Raw genomic sequence first — 10,715 nt, 5'->3', positions numbered from 1 at the left:
ATGCTTGTTCGGCAAATCAATGGGTTAAATGGAATGGTTACATCATTCTGAAAAAAAAATCATACCTATTCTACAAAAAGATAAACTGTGTATACGTCCATTATATTTTGTTGCATATTGGTGTCCACCGTTTTATACGGCGTGCACAATTTTGACAGGGATACACCATATTTGCTATACTGCGCTACCAGTTCGATTCCCATGAGCAGGTAACATCGGTGGCAAAGTCATGTCTGAAGCAGTCCTGGGTCCCCCTTCTCCAACGCGCGCCGACTACCAGTGTGGTCACACAAGCCCCATAACAACGCGGCGTTGCGCAAGGCTTTCATCCTGCAGTGGATTGACACAGCGCTGACAATAGCTGTAATTATTACAGGAGCATTTGCATGGCCGAGTGGCCACAGCGGCAGGACACTTCACTCGAAATCACCAGGTCATCAGTTCACATCTCTAGATTTGGGTCCCAGACTTGTGGCAAGATGCTCGGCTTAGATTTGGAAAAGCCTTGCATGATCAGATCTCAGACGGGGGTGGTGGCTCGACTCAATGCATCTTCCCTGCAGGGTCGATACAAATTAGCACCACTTTGTGGAAAGTCAACCGTGGGTTTCCACAATGGCAAGGCTAGTCCCCACCATAGCAATGTCGAATTTCCACCACTTGCTCGCGGCTGCGAGCAGTGACCGGGCACTGTTTGATGCTCGTTGGAGCGGTGAAGAAACTTTCTTTTAAGTAAAGAAATCGAGATACAGGTGGTGGTGGATGCCATTGCTGGCGGAAGGACCTCCACTAGATGGAGCGCAAGAGGGTATTTTGGCCTACTCTTCCACGTTGGCTGCACATCCTGGAAGAGGTGGGCGTGCACAAAACTTTAGCCGATCGCTCACGACCGGCCCAGCTGCGGTGTTCTCACATGGCTGGGTGGGCATTCAAAAAATCTCGCCCATTGATTCAAATCCCCACACCAGGAGATGGGACTTGAAAATAGGAGGAACGTTTTTAAGTTTGCCTTTCATCAGCATTCCAGTTTCAAACATCAAGGCCACCCCCTGTGTAACTTGGATATATACATTAGCAATCAACATGTGGTACATCGACAGCTTTTCGCAGAAGAAAAAACGAATATGGAAGCAACGTCTAACTTGATCTCTTGAACTCTAGCTTTTGTAGTCTTGTATTTTTTGTTTTGCTTTGCTGTAACATCTGTCGGCACAAGGCTGGTGGAAATAACTCCCCCCCAACTCACTCCACTTCTCTCACCCGCACGCCCAACATCGTGACCCACAACACTGCCGCCCCCCCATCCTCCGTCAAAAACTCCGGGGCGCGTTTTCTTCCCGCTCGCATCTCAGCGTGGGAATCTCGCACAGCTTGAAGTCGCAAGAGTTTTGCATCACGCAACACCCCCAGTGATCGCAGCCTCCCCCGCCACCTGATGTCCGGGACCAATGGTGCGCTTGTTGTTGTTATCGCTGCTCTGGAGACCGGCGGAGATCGACGATCGTTGCCGACGTTCGGTCGCCGCCATCGATGGCATTCGCCGCGACTTTTTTCCCGCTCGACAGAGTTGAGGGCCGCGTGAAGGCCGCTGCCACCTTCCACTCCGGTGGCCCTGGCCCAATAGGGCCCTCACCCCGAGCGTAAGGCCGCCCGCCCCCTCCGTGGAGCGGAGCGGTGGCGCTCGCCGCACTACCCCCCCCCCCCCCCTTGCACGTTGGTGACGAGTGGCTCCTGAACTGACTCCGGATTGCCGCTATCGAGCTCGTTACCGATACGCCGGGAATCTCCTCTCATCCTCTTGGATGTGTGGGTGCCGTCTTGGTGGGGGCTGTAATGGGAGGATCCTATTCTTGGTGTAACGGTATTAAAGCATGGCTGCTATAACAGTGCTACTGCTAAGTGTGGAGGAGGAAGAGTAGGCCAAATTCACATATTTCTAGAGCCTCATCGATTGGAGGCCCTTTCATCAAGAGTGGCACAAGCAATCGATTGCAGGATACACCCTTTACCTTTAATTTGCATTTACGGAAGAATTGCGCCTACCAAATGTCATTTATTATTATACAGATATTGTATTTTATTCTCTGACAATATACACAATTCTGCCAGTTTATTGTGGATTTTCCTAAAGGATTCGAGCGATGGTGTTGGCCAGCACGACGCCTAACCTCCTTTGTCTCCCAAAGTGTTCATCTTCTCACACCTCACCAGGTCACTCATTTGAGGCGGAGTCAACCTAGAGGGGCAACCTAGCCTATGCCCATGACAAGCAAAAACCGCGAGCGTCATTGGAGAACACAAACGATGACCAACGCGTTAAAGTGAGGGTCTTTGTCAACAGCATGCGGCAGTTCACCAGCCATGATTCAAGCGAGCATGACTGCTGATGAGACAGCGCATGTCGAAACCTGTCCAGTGCGCTCGAATTGAATCAATGCTGCTGAAATGTAATTAGTGTTATTGTTCAATTAGGCGTTCCCAGAAGGTTGTGGGGCCATTCGGTTTTGAAACATCTACTTTTATATATTTTTTTATGAACAGACAGATATTTGAAGGAGACAGTGTCCACTTAATACATGTTGTAGCCTATGACCAAATCTCCCCGAATGTGCCCGGTCTTGTCCGATCTTCTAAGCCAAGCAAGCTTGAGCCTGGACACTACTTGTGTAATGGTAGTAGAGCCCCACATGTGCTGTGAGTAGAATAGTGGCCAGTGGAGGTAATGACAGGGGAGTCAGTTGAGAGTGCGAAGGGACTGGTGGCTACGGGAATGATCGAGAAGGGTGGCGTGGCCTCGTGTTGGTATAAAAGGGAGATGCGCGGGAGACTCGGGGCTGTTGCAGTGCGGGTCTCCGCCTGATGTCAAGCGAACGTGTCTTCAGTAAAGTGCCTTCTCAAGAGAAGTTTGGACAACCACTATGGATAAAACAGGTGTTTGGAGGCTTCTGCGGAGCAACGTTGTCAGCAGACGGCAGCGTAGAACAATGGTCAATGCAGACATGATTCCTCGTGAAAGGTTTCAGTTTGGTGTTTTAACATCTTAACACCTGTTTTGTTGCCAGAAAAAAGGGGAAAAACCTATCATCATATTTTGGTACTGGCAAATGAGGTCCCATGATGACGCAATTGTTTGTACTACAAAATCTATTCCAGTTGCCTTTCACCAACCCAGGGGCGGTTTCTTCATTAGGGCGATTGGGCGACGCACCACCAATGTCATTCAACCACAGAGTCACGCTAGCCGTCACTGTGCCTCTGAATATAGTCCAATCAGCGTCATGTCACGTTCTGTGGAGTACCGCCTCTTTTTGGGCGATTTCACTCCGGCTGAGAATCGCCCCGAGTGGTCCCATAGACTTACATTCAAAGATGTTTTTTTTCGAACGGGGGGCGCTGCAATGCATTCTCTATGGCTTCCGGGAGGGCTCGCACTAACGTGCTTACGTCATCATACGTAAGCACGTTTCATCCAACAATATAATTTGTCGCCACCTAGTGGAATCTTTAATAAAAGAAACCTGAGTGGATTGTATTCATAGTGAGTATAGAAACAAACAAGATGTATTGTAAGAATCACTTTATTTTTCATTAATATTAAAGAAGTGAAGTTGCCTTTACATGCCTAAGCTGTTAATTTATCCATTGCATGGGTGGACCTTATCAATCATCCAGACATTTGCCCCCCCTGAGAGATTTTGCAGGAGCCGCCACTGCACCAACCCACACTCACCAGCAACGGCGAGGTACGTTCAATAAACCCCACAACCGGCACGGTGCGTCGAGTGCCTCATCCAGCAGTAGATTGACAAACAGGAGCTGTATATGGACAACTTTAGCTACGAGCTGCTGCTGATGATGATGTCGTGCATGGCCAGGATTTGAACCCGGACGCGGTTCGAATCTTAGGGCAGTACACGAGCCACTACACTCTGCCCCCCCCCCAACCACCACCCCCTCCGCCACCAGCCGAACCCCCCAACTGTTATACATATTACAACAAGCAAAAACCCCATAGACACATAAATGAACTCCATTGTTCGCTCGCTGCACATCTCGAATTACACGACATTTTGACAAACGAGCAATAACAGCAGCGCGACTGCCCCGGCATACTCCTCCAACTCTACCCCCCCCCCCCCACACACACACAGACACACCGAGAACTACGCCACCCACCCACCCTATCACCCCCACCAGCCCACCCCCACCAGCCCACCCACCCACCCCCTTTGAGCCACAGAACCCCGCTCTGCCTGACGCCAAACTAAGACGTTCTCAATAGGATTAAATGAAGGCAGATGATGCTCGGGAGGGCACGGAGAGCGATAAGCTGGCAGCTTTCCCACGCCAGCGCAGAATTATTGGGGGGGGGGGGGGGTGGGGGGCAACGTTACGATGCAAGGGTGCGAGGAGGAGGTTGTGAAGGGGGAGACAGAGAGAATTAAAGAGAGGAAGCAACAACGAGGCGGGAGGAGGGATGGACACATGAGAGAGAGAGAGAGACAAATCTCACGTTTCCACGGCCTGTTGTCAGCCACCCGCTTAGGTTTTTCACAGTTGGGCCGTACAGCTCGACAAATACACATCGGAGAGGTGTTGTAAGCCGGCCAAGGGCGGCGTTAACCGACGCGAGGTGGATGAATCATTGAATGATTCAAGCCAAGTTGTGCACTTATGTCCTAATCCCGACGCAACCGATTTCATCCCTGTTCTCCCTCTGCACCTCATTCTCCACACTCCCACAGAGCTCTCAAATTTAGGTAGGGTGGGGGGGGATGGTTGATAAGGAAGCGCATCTGTGGGGGTGGGAGTGATATTGGTCAGGCTGAAGAGGTGGGGAGATCCGTCTGTGATCGTCCCAGGTGTATGATCGGTCGTTTGTCAATGGACAGAGAAGGCGAGGAATCAGGATTCAACACAGAAAAAAAGGCTACAGTTATACTTTACATTAACACGGCAAATACAAAAGACAACAATTGTAGTCTTGCACTCCCAGCGTCAGGTTGTACTGCTGCATGTTGTTCTGCATACGGAAGATGCTGGCAGCACTTGCTGGGGGCTTCTTTCGTATTTCCGCTCCAGAAGAAACTCTCAGCACGTGGAGGGAAAACAAAGGACATTTAAAATGTGAATATTTATTTATACTGAAGGAGGAATCCGATGATCTTCGAAGCATTTTTTCACAGATGTGCAGTATGGGGAGGGTCAGCATGTTGCAACACACGATAGGAGTTCAAAATATAGAAAATGGTACGCAAGTTACTAAATAAAAATCAATTGTTTACACAAGTCCGATTTATCAAGAGAGTCCCAGACCACACCGAGATAACAGCACACAAGCAGCAGTCCCTCAATAAAATGGAACATGAACATTGAACTATCGACACACCGGTGATGATGAAAGTTACAAATCACATTTTCAACATGTGACCTGTCTCCACCACTAATCTTCTGCTTCGTGTGGTTTGGCATCTTAGCCAAACAACAAACAGCGCATCTTCTTGGTTCTTTCGGTAAAGTCACGTAGAAGGGAAGTAATAAAATAATAAAAATAAAACATAATAAAATAATTCTCACGACATTTCGGCCACAACGCAAGCAGCCGTCCACTTGAGGACGGTTGCTTGCGTTGTGGCCGAAACGTCGTGAGAATTATTTGATTATGTTTTATTTTTTATTATTTTATTACTTCCCTTCTACGTGACTTTACCGAAAGAACCAAGAAGATGAATACCTGCAGTCACGAAAGCTTTAAATCGAAATTTAAACAAGCAGCGCAACCTGGAAAACGCATCAGAGAGTCTTACAGCACGGCCGTCATCCACCTACACAAATTGTAACACTTTAAACAACCGAAACAGGAGGACCTCTTGGCAATTCTGGCAAAATCGCCTGATGAAGCTGGTTGCAACCACCAGCGAAACGTCACGGCACCCTAATCGTAAACGTTGTGGGTTTTCTCTCCAACACACAAGCGGTGTGCTGGAGTCCGTAAGTAATTGGCACGTTTTGTTTACGTGACAGCCTTTGCTAATTGGCAGTGTCAGGTGGTGGTGGGTTAACGACACATTTTTATTTACGCGATCTCACCCAAAACACATGTATCATGAGTAACATTGGTCTCGCGGAAGCCTACGACATGTTGAACTGTAGTATTTTGTATCGGAAATATTCGTCCGTGGCAATCTGAGAGGCAGAATTAGTCGTCAGTAATGGTAAATAGATACACACCTCTTTATTTTATCAGGTGGAAACCCTCCCAGACTGCAAGTCTCTCTCTGTCAAGGGTGACCTGTGTCAACATTAGTGACAAAGTCAACCAAACACGCAACGGGGAAGACGAAAACACACACACACACACAAAGAACTCCGTTGGAAGTGATTCGGATTTTGAGCCGTGACGAAATTTCAATTCACAGGAGCCAGAAACCCCATATCCAAAAATTAGAAAACACAAAATAGAGTGGAAGAAGATATGCAATAAAAATAACAAGAAATAAGGGCAACTACCGCCATGTATTGACGCTAAGTGTGGTGTCTATTGACTTAGCAAAATCCCCCTTTGAAACCTCACCCACTAAGTGTCACTTACTCCACCAGAACCCCACACCTCCTTTAGTTTCTTACAAACACCTCCAAACTCGACGACCGTTCCCCACACCACACATCCCCCCCCACCAACCCCAACCACGCACCCACACACACAGATACCACCGAGCCCTCTCCCCTAAACGAACGTACTTGAATATCCTGTTATTTTTACTCCGGCTTAGCACAGGATCCAATGGGCAAGCCCTGGGCTAAGAGGTCCAAACATAGGCATGGGGCTTCAGGGGTAGCAACAACATGAACGATTGGCACATTTTCCCAGGTCGTCCCTAGCACGAGTTTGGTTGTGCTCGGTATTGTGTTACTTGAAGCCCCATCCATGCACGATGTCGAACATTCGATGTCGAACATTCAATTGGACCAACTTTTTTATTTTTGACCCGTACTAATTTTGTGTCACTTCGTGTCTGGTCAACAGATGGTGTCAAATGTTCGTGCGGCAATTTCTGTAGCTCATCTAGCTCAGCGTTACTGCGTGGGCCGAGCCCTCAACTCACGATATGAGAGTTTGTGAGATCAAATCCCTGGTCGGAGTTTCGTTCGGGCCCCCAGTCACCCCGCTGGGGTTGGTGGGATGAGTGCCACTTGTGTGAGAAGTCAGCAGACTGATCTGTGAAAGATTGGCCATAGGAATGTGGAATTTGTACGATTGGCTTTGGGCTGTCACTGAAAACAAAGCACCGCCCCACGCTTGCTTAAGCAGGCAAACATTGCATTATGGCTTTCTCAGTTTACGCTTTCATCATCGCCATCATCGCCATTATCATCATCTTACCGTGGTATCGCCTCGCAGCAGTTTAGTGTCTGCGAGATCGTCCTGCCATTAAGAATGTGACTTTGTGGCCCTTGAAGATGAAAATTGCCCCACTAAGGGCTCATGTCATAATTTTCGCAAATTGTGCGCGGTGTGTAAATGACACAGCGCCGCTCTATATATCACACCACCGACGAATGAACTTTTATTTTTCCGCCGAACGCTCGTCCATTCACTTACCGGTTTACGGCCTCCGTCTATGTATTTCCTTAGTCATTCACTCCTGGCAGAGACCGCTTTAGGGGTCATTCCACACTCCATTAAGGGAACCTCTGGCTCTTTTGTGAATGGACCCACGGTCGGTTGGTCAGGGTGGGTGCGGGGCAGAGTGGGGGAGCGGCACTGAGCTGATAGTCTCGGCTAATTTGCCTGACTCCTCATCTAATCGCCTCTAATTGAGAAGATAGCGGGCATCGCGACCGGGACATTTTTTTGAGACAGCAGAGTTCTCCTTGGTGTTAGCGTGTAGGTTTAAAGGATTGAATTTATTGGCATAAATATGTACGTGTTCAAAAAATATGGTCCATGGTGCATCAACCGTAGGTCGTTTCGCTTCGACAAGCTAGCTTGAATAACCCAGAACACATATATATTATTCAGTATGCGTTCCCCCTTGCTCAAAAATGCTTCAACACGCCCCTGTCTGCGTATTCCACATCGGGGGCTGTGCATCAAAGCGCAGTGGATTTGTGCACACCCTATAAGCCTGAGCTTTGGGAGAACGTGGTAACGATTTGAAACACCGATGTAACTTACGTGGTGAAAAACAAAAACCTCCATGCATTGCGAGTCAGGGTTCAATTCATAAGAGCATCTAAATGCAACTGCATCTCAAGATGCCGTGCAAATTGCAAGAGGTGCACATCATTAGACTGTGGAAGAAAGTAAAGGATTGCTTTTTTTGTTGTTGTCGAGGTGAATGGAGTAGAGGAGTTAGAGAGACGAAAGCGCTGTTGAATATATTTTCAGTGTTAGCAATACTATTTGGTGAGACACTTGGAGGGATGGACGAGATGTTAACTACCTCGCCTGGTATACAGAAGGTCGTGGGTTTAATCGCGACCCTGACGCCTGCTGTATATTTGGAGTTTGCTTGTCTCTCCCCATGGCCGCGTGGATTTTTCTCCGGGTCCTCCGGTTTTTCCCTCCACATTTAAAATTAACGCGCGTTAAGATAATTTGGCCGCTATAAATTACCACGTGATAAGCCACTTCTCATTGGGTTATTGTGGCCAGGTCGCTTCTGAAAAAGAACTATACGACTCAGTGGGCCTTACCTAAAAATAGTTTGAAGAGGACAATCTTAGACCTTAACTCCGCTGCTGCTGCTCCATTGGGGGCAACAGCAGCAGCAGCAGAGAATTAGTGACCTCTGGTTGAGGTTGACTGGCAGCTTAGAGAGGAAGCCTCAGTTTCTGGCGATTGACATTCATGCGTGCCGACTCACCAACGGACGTTATCTGCGACAGCCAAAGATACGTATTGTGCACAACGCTTTTTGCCCCCCCCCCCCCACACACACACAAACGTATCCATACAAACACACACCGAGATAGTCAGCAGCTATTTGTTGTATCCTTGCCTTCCATTGACCCATATTTACAAGCAAACAAATTATCTTCAAGACGTCAGTCGTGTGTTGTCTTGCAAGACAAAGATTCGCCCACCCCCCGTATAACTTTTAACAGACTGTTCGGGCAAGTGCTGTTAGCGAGCACCTATGAAGCCCGACATGGCACACAACGGGGTGGGTGGCCAATGCCACACCCGGCCGCCTTTATCTCCCTAGTGCTGCACCAGGTACTTGTTAGTTTAAGAGTCGATCTAGGGGAGGCCCAGAACTAGATCAAGTATCCACCACCGATATTGGTCGTGAGCGGGAATCGAACCTGGGTGGTTGGGTTCGCAGCGCAGTGTGCTAACCCCTACACTACCGCTTCCCAACTCAACACACACAAAGACAAAGATACCTCCACCCCCGGATAGCCTGTAACTGACTGTAGGGACAAGTGCTGTTAGTGAGTACCTATGAAGGCCGGAACGGGTGGGTGGCCAGCACCACGCCTGACCCCCTTAGTCTCCCAAGTGGCGATGTTTAGACACCACACCAGGCACTAATTGGAGGCTGAGATAACCCAGGGGAGGCCCAGGCACGGTTCAGATAATCGTCACTGGTGTTGGCCGTGAGCGGGAATCAAACTCGGGTCGCCGGGTCCGTAGCGCAGCGCGCTAACCGCTGCACTACCGCTCGCCCCCCCCCACACACACACGCACACACTCTTCGGTTCTGCTACATTTCAGGGCTTAAGAGGGCTTATGGGAAAGAAAGGGGGATAATTGCTGGATCGCTGGGTGGCGGAGGGGCGGGGGCGGTGGTGTTGAGGGTTAGCTGGGGTGGTTCATCTGAGCAGTAAATGGTGCCCTGCTCGAGTGACCCGCGCGGCTGACCTTTGCCCCCAGGGCTCGGCCCACACAGCCTAAAATCCTCGCCCACAAAGGAGGTTTCCTGCACAGAGGGAAGCCGTCCAAAGCAGGCAGGTCACAAAAACTTCCCCTGGCTTAATTGCCTCCCTCCGGCTGTTGCATCAGCGAGCCCCCCCCCCCACCCCCTCGTGAAGTTAAATAGTGGCCAGTTTTATCACAATTAAAAATGTCAACATTACTTTGCTGGGTTGTGTTGGGGGTTCATGTTGTCCATTTGTTTATGATGTGTTTTCGGGTTGTTCGAGCGCTGCTGCTTCTTGATGCAACACTCACAAAGGCCAATTCAGAATACAAATCAGAGTATTTATTTATACTGCAGGAGGAATCCGATGAGTTACAAAGCTCTTTTTTTCCACAGATATCCAATAGGGGCGGTTCAGAACGTTACGACAACAAACAAAAACACGATACGAGCGCAAAGTATAGGAAAGGTAAACAAATAACTTGGAAAAAATAGACAAATACAATTAAACTATTTGATCTTACCAGGTAAAGCCCACTGAGCTATTAGCTTATTTTCAGACGCGACCTCGCCACAAATGACAGCTCAACGAAGTGGCTCATCACGTGGCCAATTTATAGCAGCAAAAAACTGACCTCGATAATCCACACGCACGTTTCTGAATGTGGAGGGGAAAACCAATTAAGAAGAAGAAGAAGCTCCCAAGCATGCAGAGCGAATCGACGGACATCGTTGTGAGCGACACGCCACCCAGCCCGATAAGTTGTTTCCTTATCTTTAAAAGGTTTATATATCGATTTAAAGCTTTCGTGACTGCAGGGATTCATCTTCTTGGTTCTTTCGGTA

This window comes from Lethenteron reissneri, chromosome 11 (assembly GCF_015708825.2).
Source record: "Lethenteron reissneri isolate LAM-NWPU_2019-01 chromosome 11, ASM1570882v1, whole genome shotgun sequence".
NCBI lineage: Eukaryota > Metazoa > Chordata > Hyperoartia > Petromyzontiformes > Petromyzontidae > Lethenteron > Lethenteron reissneri.
Note: the sequence above shows the minus strand (reverse complement) of the source record.